Raw genomic sequence first — 14,260 nt, forward strand, 5'->3', positions numbered from 1 at the left:
ACAGCCCCGTACTACCAACAAACCCCCAACTCCCAGCTTCTCCTTGATGAGCAAACTCTTTGTATAACACATCTAGTGCTCCAGACTTTAAGATTTCTACTAGAGGATGGACTCCTAAAATGCCTAACTCTCAAACCCAATGGGGCTTATGCCCACAAGACTCACAAGACTATAGCAAACAGTGAAACAGTTCTTAATGGGCACATGAACAGTCACCACAGCCATCCCCTCAGGGTTCAGTGCAGAAAGAGCAGGCAAAAATACCCATCTCACAGTCTCCCTGAAAGAGATCTAATTGCATACTTTATAAGCTGCTGCCTAAGAGTCCAGGTTCTAATTTATCCTGCATCGAGGGACTGGCTTCAATTCTCCCTGGAAACCGGGTGAACCAGCAAACATTTCCCCTACACTCTCCCACCAAGTCACCAGTATCTCCCTTGTAGGAGCTAGTGCACATATCTGGTGCCCCAGCATTTGTGGCTGCTATCTGAGGAATGAGCCCTTGATATCCTGGTTCTGACAGCCAACAAAGCTTGCATTCATGAGTCCCACAGGACTGTAGCACACAAAAAAACAGTTCTTAACAGACAGGCGTGTGTACCAGAATATGCATTATAGGGGTTCTAGAAAAGCAAGACAGAGAAAGGGGCAGAAAGCTTAATCAAATAATGACTGAAAACATCCCTAACCTAAGAAAGAAACAGACATCAGATCAGGGAGCCCCCAAAACACCAAATAAGATACAATCAAAGAGACCCATACCAAGACATAATTAAATTGTCAAAAGTTAAAGACAAGGAGAGAATCTTAAAAGAAGGAAGAGAAAACAATAGTGTTACACACAAGGTAACTCCCATAAGACTGTAAGCAGATTTTTCAGCAGAAAATTTGCAGGAGAGAGTGGGATGATATTTTCAAAGTGATGAAATAAAAAAAAAAAACCCTGCCAATCAGGCAAGCTGTCCCCAGGAAAGTTGTTCTTCGGAACTGAAGGAGAGGTAAAGAGTTTTCTAGACAAACAAAAGCTGAAGGCATTCATCACCGTTAGACAAACCTCACAAGAAATGTTAAAGGGAATTTTTCAAGCTGAAATGAAAGGATGGTAAATAGTAAGATGAAAACATGAAAGCATAAAACTCACTGGTAAAGGTAAAAATATAGTTAAATTCAGAATACTTAATATTTTAATTTTTTATTTGTTAGTATTGTCAAGTAGATTCTAACTCCTAGCAACCTATGTACAGCAGAGCAGAACACTGCCTGGTCTTTTTGCACCATCCTCTCACCTTCTGGTGCTATATAAGACAATGCTCCACTGCTATTCACAGGGTTTTCATGGTCAATTTTTTGGGACGTGGGTGACCATGTTCCTCTTCCTAAATTCTGTAATAGTGGAGAGTAAATCATTTATAACTCTAGTCTGAAGGCTCAAAGACAAAGTATTAAAAATAACTATAACTACAATAATTTGTTAATAGATATACAATGTAAAAAGGTATAAATTATGACATCTAAGACAAAATGTGTAGGTGAGTATAAAAATACAGGTTTTTAGTATGCATTCAAAGTTAACTTATCAGCTTAAAATAAACTGTTATAACTATAAGATGTTTTATGTAAGCCTTATGGTAACCACAAAGGGAAAACATATAGTAGATACATAACAGATAAAGAAAAATGAATCAATGCATACCACTATGGAAAACCATGAAGTCACAAAGGAAGTGAGAAAGAGAAGAAGAAAAGAACAAAGGAATTAAAAAAGAACCAGAGAATAACAAAATGGCAATAGTAAGTCCATACCTATCAAATAATTACTTTAATTGTAAATAGACTAAATTCTCCAATCAAAAGAAATAGAGTGGCTGGATGGATTACAAAAACAAGACCTGACTCTATGCTGCCTATAAAAGACACACTTCAGCTTTAAGGACACAAATGGGTGGAAAAAGATGTTCCATGCAAATGGAAACTGAAAGAAAGCAGGAGTAATTATATCTGTCAAAATAGACATTAATCCAAAGAATGTAACAAGAGACAAAAAACTTCATTATATAATGATAAAAGTGTCAGTTCATCAACAGGATATAACAACTGTAAATATTTATACACTCAGTATAGGAGGACTCAAATATACAATGTAAATATTAACAGATCTTAAGGGAGAAATAGACAGCAGTACAGTAATAGTAAGGGACATTAGTACTCCACTTTCAACAACAGATAGATCACCCAGCCAATCAATAAGAAAGCATTGGACTTAAACTATACATTAGATCAGATGGACTTAATAGTCATATACAGAACATTCCATCCAAAAGCAGAAGAATACACATTCTTCTCAAGTACACATGGAACCTTATGTGGAATAGATCATCTTAGGCCACAGAACAAATTTTAACAAATCATAAAGTGGAATTTATTCCAGGGATTGTAAGTATTTTTCAACAACTGCGAATCAATCAACGTGATGCACCACATTAACAAAATAAAGGATAAAAATCATAGGATCATCTCAAGAGATGCAGGGAAAGCATTTGACAAAATTTAACATCCTTTTGTCCCAAAAACTCATAAAATTATGTATAGAAGGAATGTACCTCAATATAATGATGGTCATTTATGAGAATCCCACAGCTAATATCATACTCAGTGGTGAAAAGCTGAAAGCTTTTCCTCTAAGATTAGGAACAAGACAAGGATCCCCACTCTCATCACTTTTATTCAACATAGTACTGGAAGTCTAGCCAGAATAGTTAGGACAGAAAAAGGAATGAAAGGCATCCAAGTAAGAAAGGAAGAAGTAAAATTATCTTTATTTGCAGATGATATGATCTTATGCAGTCATGCATCACTTAAAGATGGGTATACATTCTGAGAAATGTGCCATTAGGTAATTTGGTTATTGTGTGAACATCATAGTGTACTTACACAAACCTAGATGAGATACCCTACTACACACCTAGGCCATATGGTATAGCCTATTGCTTCTAGGCTACAAACCTGTACAGCATGTTAACGTACTGAATACTATAGGCAATTGTAACACCATGTTAAATATTTGTGTATCTAAACATATTTAAACATAGAAAAGGTACAGTAAAAATATAGTATAAAAGATAAAAAATGGTACACCAGTATATGACACTTATCATGAATGGAGTTTTCAGGACTGGAAATTGCTGTGAGTGTCAGTGAGTGAGTGGTGAGTGAATGTGAAGGCCTAGGACATTAATGTACACTACTGTAGACTTTATAAACACTGTACACTTAGGCTACACTAAATTTATTAAAAATATTTTTCTTCAATAATAAATTAACCTTAGCTTGTTGTAACTTTTTATTTTATAAACTTTATTGTTTTAAACTTTTTGACTCTTTTGTAATAACACAGCTTAAAACCCAAACACACTGTACAGTTGTACAAAATTATTTTCTTTCTTTATATTCTTATTCTATAAACTTTTTTCTCTTTTTAAAATTTTTACTTTTTTTTACTTTTTAAAGTTTTTGTTAAAAAATTAAAACACAGGGCCAGCCCTCATGGCCTAGTGGTTAAGTTTGGTGTGTTCTGCTTCAGTGGCCCAGGTTCAGTTCTTCAGTGCAGGCCTACACCACTCATCAGTGGCCATGCTGTGATGGCAGCTTATATACAAAAAAATGAGGAAGACTGACGACAGATGTTAGCTCAGGGTGAATCTTTCCCAGCAAAAAGAGGAAGATTGGCAATAGATGTTAGCTCAGGGTGAATCTCCCTTAGGAAAAAAAAAAACCCACTAAGACACAAATACACTCATTAGCCTAGGCCTACACAGGCTAAGGGTCATCAGCATCACTGTCTTCCACCTCCACATCTAGTCCCCCTGGAAGTTCTTCAGGGGGAATAACATGCATGCAACTATCATCTCTTATGATAAAACTGCCTTCTTCTGGAATACCTGCTGAAGGACCTGGCTGAGGCTCTTCTTGAGGAGGTGTCACTCTTCATAAATATGTCCTTAGTGGTTTGCTTGGTTTGTTTCTCTTGTTCATCATCGATTTACTTGTAAGCAGATAACACACCATGAACATTCCTCTCTATTAATGAAAACATTTTAGTGTTGAGGCCTATGCTTTTATTTTTTTTAACGATCTGCAAAAGCTTCCACTAAACCTTTCACTGAATTTTCATGGGGATTTTTCTTCTTTTTCTTCTCCTGCAGTTTCCTTTTCTCTTGCCTCTTTTTCAGCTAAGCATTCTCGTTCCAGTTCCAACAACTCCGCTTTAGTCAATTCCTCAGGAACCACCTCTAAGAGCTCCTCAATGTCATTCTCATCCACATCCAGTTTAAAGTTGTCTGCTGTCTCAATCACAGCTTTGTTGATTTTTGCAGCCTCCTCATCCTTGGCAAGTCTTTAGAAGTCATGGATGAACCTCTTAAATATCTTCTTCCAGATGTTATTTTTGTACTCCTTGGCGATGTCACTTCAAGCCCAAGCAAGATTCTTGATGCAGTCGTAGATGTAACCTTTCAAGACTTGCATCAGTGTCTCCTCAGTATCTTCCTCAGTTGTAGCAATAGCCTGTGCAAAGATTCTCCTTAGCTGGTAGGCCTTAAGAGTTGCTAAAACTCCTTGATCCACTAGTTGGATCAAAGAGGTGGTGTTTTGAGGGAGAAACACTTCTTTGATATTGGGATGAAGATCACCAATAAAAGAAGGATTCTAGGAACAGTATTAACTACGAGAAAAATCTTGAAAGGTGTGTTATTCTCCAAATGGTACTTCTCCATTTCACTGTCATAGGAATTCAGGAGGGCATCTTAGAAAAGGAGGTGGGTCATCTAGGACTTCTTCTTGCTCCTGTAGTACACTGGTAGTGTGTACTTACTGATATGCTTAAAGGCTGTGGGCTTCTCACTGTGTCAGATCACAAAGGGTCTCAATTTGTAGCTTACAACATTTCTCCCAAGCAAGACTGTTATCTTGTCCTTAAAAACCTTGAAATCTGGTATTGACTTAGCCTCCTTATGGATGAAAGTCATTTCAGGCATTTGCATCCAGAATAGGGAGATTTCCACCGTATTGAATATTTGCTGTGACAAGTAATTTTCCTCCACAATAAGCTTATCTAGTTTCCAAAAATTCTTCCACTGCTTTCACATCAGTACATGCAGACTCACCACTCACTTTCACATTATGTAGTCAATAACTATTCTTGAATCATTTAAACCATCCAGAGCTAACAGTAAATTCAATACTGTAGTCAGTTCCAGCCTTCTTTTTCAACATCATAAAACTTTAACTATCAAGCAATAGCCATTACTAGTTTTCCAACTTTGTAGTCCTTAATCACTTTTAATTTCATTCCCAGGTCATTCCCTCAATGTCCCATACTGGCAACATTAGCAGTGAATTTTGTACCCTAGGGGCCAAGGTGAACAAAACATCATGAGATTAAATCAAGCACAAGAGAAAATGATGCAATCAAGAGAGGCAGTAAACATGAGATGTATGAGGCTGCTGCTGGCATAATACAGCATACTGTTTTACAGTACAATTTTTTTTTATGAGTAGAATGAGTACACTCTAAAACAATGACATAGTATAGTAAATACATAAACTAGGAACATAGTCATTTATTATCAAGTATTATGTATAGTAGACAATTGTATATGGTATCCTTTTATATGACTTACAGTGCATACTTACAGTGCAGTATGTTTGTTTACACCAGCATCACCACATTGTAGTAAGTAATGCATTGTGCTATGATGTTGCAATGGCTATGACGTCATTAAGCAGTAGAAATTTTCATCTCCATTATAATCTTATGAAACCACTGTTGTATATGCAGTCAGCCATTGACCGAAGAGTTGTTATGTAGCACATAACTATATACAGAAAACCCTAAAGATTACACCAAAAAACTTTTAGAAATAATAAACAAATTCAGTAAAGTTGGAGAATACAAAATCAACATACAAAAATCAGTTGTGTTTCTATACACTAACAATAATCTATAAAAGAAAAACATCCCATTCACAATAGAATCAAAAAAATAAAATCCTTAGGAATAAATTTAACCAGGGAAGTGAAAGTTCTGTACACTGCAAACTATAAAAGACTGATGAAAGAAATTGAAGAAGACACAAATAAATGGAAAGATATTCCGTGCTCATGAGTTAGAAGAATTAATAGTGTTCAAATGTTTATACTGCCCAAAGTCATGTACAGATTCAATGCAATCTCTATCAATATTCCAGTGGCATTTTTCACAGAAATAGAACAAACCTAAGATTTGTTTTTAGAGCACAAAAGATCCCTAACAGCCAAAGCAAACTTAAGAAAGAGCAAAGGAGGAGGCATCAAATTTCCTGATTTCAAACTATAATACAAAGCTATAGTAATCAAAGCACTATGGCATTGGCATAAAAACAACCATATAGATCAATGGAACCGAAAAAAAAGCCTATAAATAAAGCCATGCATAGATAGTAAATTAATTTTCAACAAAGGTGCCAGGAATATACAATGGGTAAAGGATAATTTCTTCAATAAATGGTGTTGGAAAAACTGGACAGCCATGTGCAAAAGAATAAAACTGTACCTTTAACATTCACTATACACAAAAATCAACTAAAAATGGATTAATGACTTGAACATAAGACCTGAACCTGTAAAACTCCTAAAAGAAAACATAGGGGTAAGCTCCTTGACTTTGGTCTTCGTGATGATTTTTTGGATTTTGCACCAAAAGCAAAGGCAATAAAAGCAAAAATAATCAAATGGGACTGTATCAAACTAAAAACTTCTGCACAGCAAAGGAAATCATCAACAAGATGAAAAGGCAAGTCAGAGAAAATATTTGCAAATCACATATCTGAAACGGGGTTAGTATCCAAAATATACAAGGAACTCATCCAACTCAATAATAAAAGTAAACTAACTAACTAACTAACTAACTAACTAACTAACTAAATAAAATAACCCAATTAAAAAATGACAGGGGATCTGATAGACATTTTTCCAAAGAAGATATACAAACAGCTACATGAAAAGGTGCTCAATATCACTAATCTTAAGGGAAATGCAAATCAAAACCACAATGAGGTATTACCTCACATCTGTTAGGATAGCTATTATCAAAAAAACCAAGAGGTAACAAACGTTCGAGGATGTGGAGAAAAGGGAACCCTTTGCTCACGTTTGGTGGGAATGTAAACTGGTACAGACACTATGGAAAACAGTATGCAAGTTCCTCAAGAAATTAAAAATAGAACTACCATATGATCCAGCAATTCCATGAATGCGTATATGTCCAAAGGAAACAAAATCATTATCTGAAAGAGATATCTGCATTCCCATGTTCATTGTGGCATTATTCACAATAGCCAAGTTATGGAAACAACCTGTTTGTCAATGGATGAATGGATAAAGAAAATAGATATAATAGATCTATTATATTATATACAAAAATAAAGGAATATTATTCAACTTTAAAAAAGAAGAAATTCCTGCCATTTGCAACAACATGGATGAAATTGGAGGGTGTTATCATAAGTGAAATAAGCTAGACAGAGAAAGCCAAATACTGCATAGTATCACTTACATGTGGAATCTAAAAAAAATAAATTGAACTCATAGAAACAGAGTAGAAAGGTGGTTGGCAGTGGGCGGGGGAGTGAGAGGAATGAGAGGTCAGTAAAAGGGAAGAAACTTTCAGTTATACGGTGAATAAAGTCTGAAGATCCAATATATAACATGGTGACTATTGTTGCTAACAGTCTATTGTATAACTGAAATTTGCTGAAAGAGTAGAACTTAAATATTCTTACCAAAAGAAAAGTTGGAAAAAAAGTTCAGAAGGCAAATGAGAAAAATTTACTGCTTTTTTTCTAGTCACAGAATATTATCAAATAGAAATATACCCTCATGAAATAATAAGCCAGAAACATATTTATTTAAAAGCAATTGTGAAATTCCAATATAAAAATAATTTCTTTCTTTGGGGGAAAGGTTTATATTTTTAATTTTATAAGCCTCAGAGGATTCAAAAGGTTTTCAATCATTTCCGTATAAGAATATATTCACTAATAACTTGAATTAACTTAAATTGCGTTTTTTGCATTATTAGCCACAGTATACAATCCTCATCTGCTGTAACTAAATGATTGTTCATTTCCTTCTACTTTTGACTCAAAAAAACTTCCTGAAGGTTATAAAGAAAGCGTCTACTGCGGTATTTATTTGAGGCTGGGGTGGGTGCTGATGATGATCCTTTAATAGATTCATTGCTATGCTCTAATTCTCAAATGAATTTAAAAGTGAAACTTTTAATAGATTATTGTCCAAAATCTGAAAGTCCTGCAAGTCTTGCTTTGAGACTTGGACAAATTTTGATATTAAGTCACTTGTTGCAAAGCTCATTTTATTTTCCTAAATTTTTCTGTTATTGCACCACTTGACATAGCTTCTCCTTGTTCTAGTTTACCCTTAAGCTAACAATATCACCTCAAAAAAATCGATACTTGTAAGTTATCCTTAACTAGAACACGGCAAACATTCAAAAACTAGAAGCTGCAATTTCTCAGAGTTTCTCAGCTCTGCTTGCTTGTTATATTCTATTTTACCTCAGGCATTCGACAGTTTAGAATTTCATTGCAGGCTTCTTCAGAACCCTGATGAAAATACTGACAGTTCAGAAGAGATGCAGAGAATAAAAGAAAAACAAAACTAAACTCATTGTATGACTTTGAGTTTAATGAAATCTCTTGCTGAAAAACAATATGCTTTAAAACCAGAAATTAAAAATACATTTCTGAAGAGGAACTAGTTTATAATGCATATTGTTTCTTTTTAGATAATGCCTAGTAACATTTTATTGCCTTTTCTGTTTTTCAAGAATAACCCCCTTAGACTTTTGCATATGAAATCTTCTTGGGAAGCCTAAAATTACCAAGGGTCTTGAGTGAAGGAGAAATTATGCTTCTGTCTAAATAGATTTGGTAAGGTTGTATTTCCATAATATCAAAGTGACCACAGACACATACCATAGACTGTTTGCCATTAAACTTGACACTAATTAGTGCAACAAAGCTGCTTTGATTATGTATTATCCCATGTTCTCTAAGATGGGCAAAGTCACTCTGAATTTCTTTATATTTTTAAATGTGTTTTCTCAGTCTTGGTTTCAAGTCAAAATAATCTAGATAGCTTTGTAAAAAAAAAAAAGAAAGAAAGAAAGAAATAATAGAGACAAAGGACCTTACTCAAGAGACTAATTTTGTAGCTCTGGAGACGCTATGATGTGTGTTTGGAAAAAGCCTGGTGTGATAAACAGCCAATACAGAGAACTACAATATTACCATAGCCAGCTGGTGATAATCCATACTCCCATTTTCTTATAATATTTTGCACAGTCCTCTAGTCCATAGTTTATCAAGTTGCTGTTCATAGGTTTCCAACCACAAAACCTCTTGGAGTGCTATTTTAAAATAGTGGCTCTTGGGCCTCAACTCAGACCTACAAAATCAGGCAATGCAAAGAGAGGAACCTGAAAATTTGCATGTTGAACAAACCCACAGTGATTCTTATGCCCAGTTAAGTTTGAGAAAAACTGATGCGGTTAAGAGTATAGATTTTAAAGTCATATGAATCTGTATTTGAATTGATCAATTTTATTACTGATCAATTCTTAAGGCCACTACATCTCTTATATGTCATTGTAAACTATCTGCTCACAGTGATCTTTTAATATACTTCCTTCCTGGTTATATGGCTCTCTACTTACTAAAAAGCTCAAGTAGACAGTTGTCCATTATCCACTGGATCGGGAAAATAAATGTCCCTTTAATGAGTATTACCGTACGCTACCATCATCCATGCTACCGGGATGAAGTTGTTGGATTTTGCCTCATTTTCCCACAAGTCTCCTTCCAGGACTTATTCTTCAATCCTTTTCTCAAAACATGATTGAGATTTCTACACTGCCTAAAAAGACATCTGATGCTGGCATTTCTTTAATTCCTTTGCTACACAATCTTTTAAAACACAATTGAGAAAAATCCATTAAAAACGTGCTTTTTATTTCTATGCTAGCCCAGTCATAAGAGACCATCAGATATAAGACTTAATAGCTGGTCATGGAGGCCAAAAATATAATTAACACTTATGTGAATGTCTGCTTTGAAAACACTGGTCAAACTTTCTAGAGAGGCCAGATTTCTAGTTAGTGCATGGATTTAGTTTTCTAACTCAGATTACACAATGCTTTGGCTAAAATAATCAACTCATATTAGGAGTTATTGAAGGATATGCGTACCTAGCCTGACAAGAGTTTGAGGCAGTGTTTTTCAAAGTGTGGCCTTTAGGCTATCTGCACAAGGGAAAATTAATCGGGGTGCTCTTAAGAATGCAAAATAATGAGCCCCTCCCCAGACCTAGTGAATCACAGGGAACATCTGTCGGTTGGGCCTGGAAACATGCATTTTAATAAGCAGGTACAAAGTACATTACAATCTGAGGGTGCCTGGATGGGGACAAAGAGCATGGGCATTACTGTTAGACAGAACTGAGCAAAATCCCAGCTCTCTCACTTCCTAGTTGTATCCATGGTGCACGTCCCTCCTGTGTATCATGCTTCTCCTTGCTCTGATCTCCCCATTCTTGCTCCTCTTCCGTGTAACTGTCCCCTCCCTGGACAAGGCCAACTAGATAGTTCCCTGTTCTCCTCTTTTCCTTAGCAAGGAAAGGCCCCTCAGTGGATGATATTGCCACCATCCTCCCGCCCCCTCTGTCTTCTGAATGTGTGGAGGGCAGTTATCTAATTGGCATTCACCTTATCCTTTCTCCCACTTCACACCTCCCATCCTCAGCCTCCTAAACTGACATGACTTCTCATCATTCTCCCCGTTTATGGTTGCCATCAGGTTGGCACCCACTATTCTGACCTTTCAGAGGCATCGTGCTTGGTATTTTGTAAATTCCCTAGCTTCTAGCCCTTGTTGTAACTTGAACTAAATGGGCACTGAAGGTCAATGCAGGACTTCAATGCCAAAGTTATAGCCCTCTCTCCAGTGTCATACACAGCCATCCCATTCCATTTCCCCTACCATGTGCTCCTGATCCCAAGTACCAATGTCTCGCCACTTCCTGTCCTATAGTAGCAGGAGAGATCACATTTTTTAGGGTTAGATGATGTGGGTCAAGGATGCCTTCACTGGAGGCTGATTTAAGCCTAGACTTCAAGGGCAAGCATGATTTCCACAGGCAGAGATGGAGGGACCAGGCAGGCATTGCCCGAAGAGTGAAGGTATGAAGATTGTCCTGGGGACTATAAAGAACTAGAATTACTGTGAAAATTGTCTTACTATTTCCCTAAGTGTGGTCCTTGCACCAGCTGCTTGGAATCACCAGTGGTGCTTATTTAAAATGCATATTCCTGCACCTAACCTCAAATCTACTGGTCCAGAATTCCTAGGGGTAGGACTAAGGGAATTTGCATTTTCACAAGCTCCCTAGATGATTCTGCTGAATAGCAGTGATTGATAACACTCTCTTAGCTGATATATAGTCTGAGAGGTGATGACAGGGCCCTAGAGAACTGATATCACAAAATATTGAAAACTGATAAAATAGGTAGTATCGAAATCTATCAAAACAACTAAAATTATGCCCTAGTCTTAAGTCAGTCTTAAACCTTTGATTAGGTCTCACAAATATACTTGTTTATATGTGTGTGTATATGTATACATGTATACATATATATACACACACACATAAATACTCTATATATCTATCTAAAGAGATGGATAAATAAACATATATACATGTGCACACATGGAGTATACATACATACATTTCAAGGTCCTAGGAGCAGTGACACCCTAGTCACCACAAGTATACACATTGTTGAAATCTTGGTTTCTAACTACCATTCTCCAATAAAAGGAACCAGGGATCCTTGCAGAAGTAACTGATTGTAGGAATAGAGGAGGAAAATACAAGATGAATTTGAAGCATTTTATTGTGCCAGAAAGTAAGAATAAGGTAAAAAATTAAAAGACTTGAAGATGTCCAAAGAACACAGGAACCAACCTGAAAGAGCTCCCAATGGCCAAGACTGGAACAACTGGAGAAATATAATAATGAACAATACTATTTGATTATAACCCAAGTAAATGTTTGAATAAACAAATATGGGGGAGAATGGACAGATCTGCCTTACAGGATAATTCTGATGAATAAATGTAGAAGGAATGAGAAAAATAGGAAAGCATCATTAGAATACCACAGGAATAATTGCTGCAGGCAAGATATACAGATGAATTCTAAAATTAGTGGGTGGGACTTTCAAGGGGAATATTTTGTTTGCATAGTCTTAAAATATCATACTCCTACAAATATTTGCTAACTGTCATGGTGGTTTTAACATATGTCTGAAAAATCTTTGATATTCCTTCTCAAAGGAGGTGGAACTTAATTCACGCTACCTTGAGTGTGGACTGGACTTAGTGACCTGTTTCTAAGAAATAAAGCATGGAAAGAGAAAACAGTAATTTTACACTGGAGAAAACTAGCAAACATCATCTTAACCAACGATCAAGTTTAACATCATAAATGATAAGCAATGTTGAGATCACGTAGCCCAGATATTATGTAATGAACAGGGACTATTACATCTATGTTCTTCTTTCCAATAATCAATAATGTCAGTCTAATCATGAGAAAACATCAAATCCAAATTGAACAATATTCTATAAGATACCTAACTACTACTCTTGAAAATTGTCAAGGTCATGAAAGACATGGAAAGACTGAAGCACTATCGTAGATTGGAGGAGACTCAGGAGACATGACAAGTAAATGCAATGTGGGGTCCTGGATTGGATCTTGGAATGGAGAAAGGGCATTACTAGAAAAACTGGTGAAATCTGAATAGAGTCTGTAGTTTAGTTCATAGTAACATACCAATGTGAAATTCTTAGTTTTGACAAATGTACCATGGTTATCTAAGATGTTAACATTAGAGGAAGATGGGCAAAGAGGGTACAGGAACTTTGGGTACTGTCTTCATAATTTATATAAACCTAGAATTATTTTAAAAGTTAAAAAAGCATCAAAGGATAATCATGCAATGGAATACTACTCAGTAATAGAAAAGTGAACTATTGAAAAATGCAACAACATGGATGAACTTTAAAGACTTGTCCTGAATGAAAGAAGCCAGACTCAAAAGAAAATTGCATCAACATGGTGTTCTAGAACAGGCTAAACTAATATGCGGTTATAAAGATCAGAATACTGGTTGCCACGGGGGCTGGGAATTGACTGAATGAGGGTATGAGAGAACTTTCTGGGGTGATGGGAAGGTTTTATGTCTTGATTAAGGGGTTGAATACATGTGTGCATATGTCTGTCAAGAATCATCATCAGTACTTATTACATGTGAATTTCATTCTATGTAAATTATACATTCATTAAAAAATGCACCGGATGCTCTGCTCTTAGAAAAATATGAGCCCTACAAAGTGTTGGAATGGTTGAAATCCAGATTTGTTGCTATGTCTTACCTCTGTGTAAATTTTTCTATGTCTGTTAGGAAACATCATCTATTCTCCACGTCTTCTATTTTGTTAATCAGCAGTAAATATATTCCTATAGCAATATATATCACTCCTGTTCCTCAGACTACTAAATTTGTTTTTTTTTTAATTGAGGTAACATTTGTTTATAACATTACATAAATTTCAAATGTACATCATTACGTTTCAATTTTTGTGTAGACTATGTCATGTTCAGCATCCAAAGACAAATTACCATTCGTCACCGTACACAAGTGCCCTATTATCCTTTCCTCCCTCCCCGCTTCCCTTCTGGTAAACACTAGTCTAAAACTTCTTTCAACGGAATGCCTTCTACTGTGTTTTTGCCTTCAGATTTATTCATGGATGTCTATTCAGACAAATGGCTTCTGAACACGCACCTTATCTCTATTCATTTGATTTCCTTTGATCACTGCAAACCTTTCCATTGCCGTATTCCAATCAGCTGTCTTACGAAGTGCCTTATCTCACCAAATTAATAGGATAAAATGGCAGGTTCACTTGGCTAACAATAAATTATAATAAGTCAATATTGCTTGAAATTGCTTTTGTCAAAAGACATGTTAAGAGACTATTGAGTTCTATATATATGTAAGAGATTCAGGTCCCAATAGCGCTGTAAATTTTCGCTTTTCAGTTAAATATTCATATATGTGAAGATACCATACTTTTCC

The 14,260-nt window shown here is 35.9% G+C and overlaps 1 pseudogene; it reads left to right on the plus strand.

Annotated features, from left to right (window-relative positions):
- Positions 1-11,191: 11,191 nt before the first annotated feature.
- LOC103565043 (uncharacterized) overlaps positions 11,192-14,260 on the plus strand; it is a 114,021-nt pseudogene continuing 110,952 nt past the window's right edge.

This window comes from Equus przewalskii, chromosome X (genome assembly GCF_037783145.1).
Source record: "Equus przewalskii isolate Varuska chromosome X, EquPr2, whole genome shotgun sequence".
Classification (NCBI taxonomy): Eukaryota; Metazoa; Chordata; class Mammalia; order Perissodactyla; family Equidae; genus Equus; species Equus przewalskii.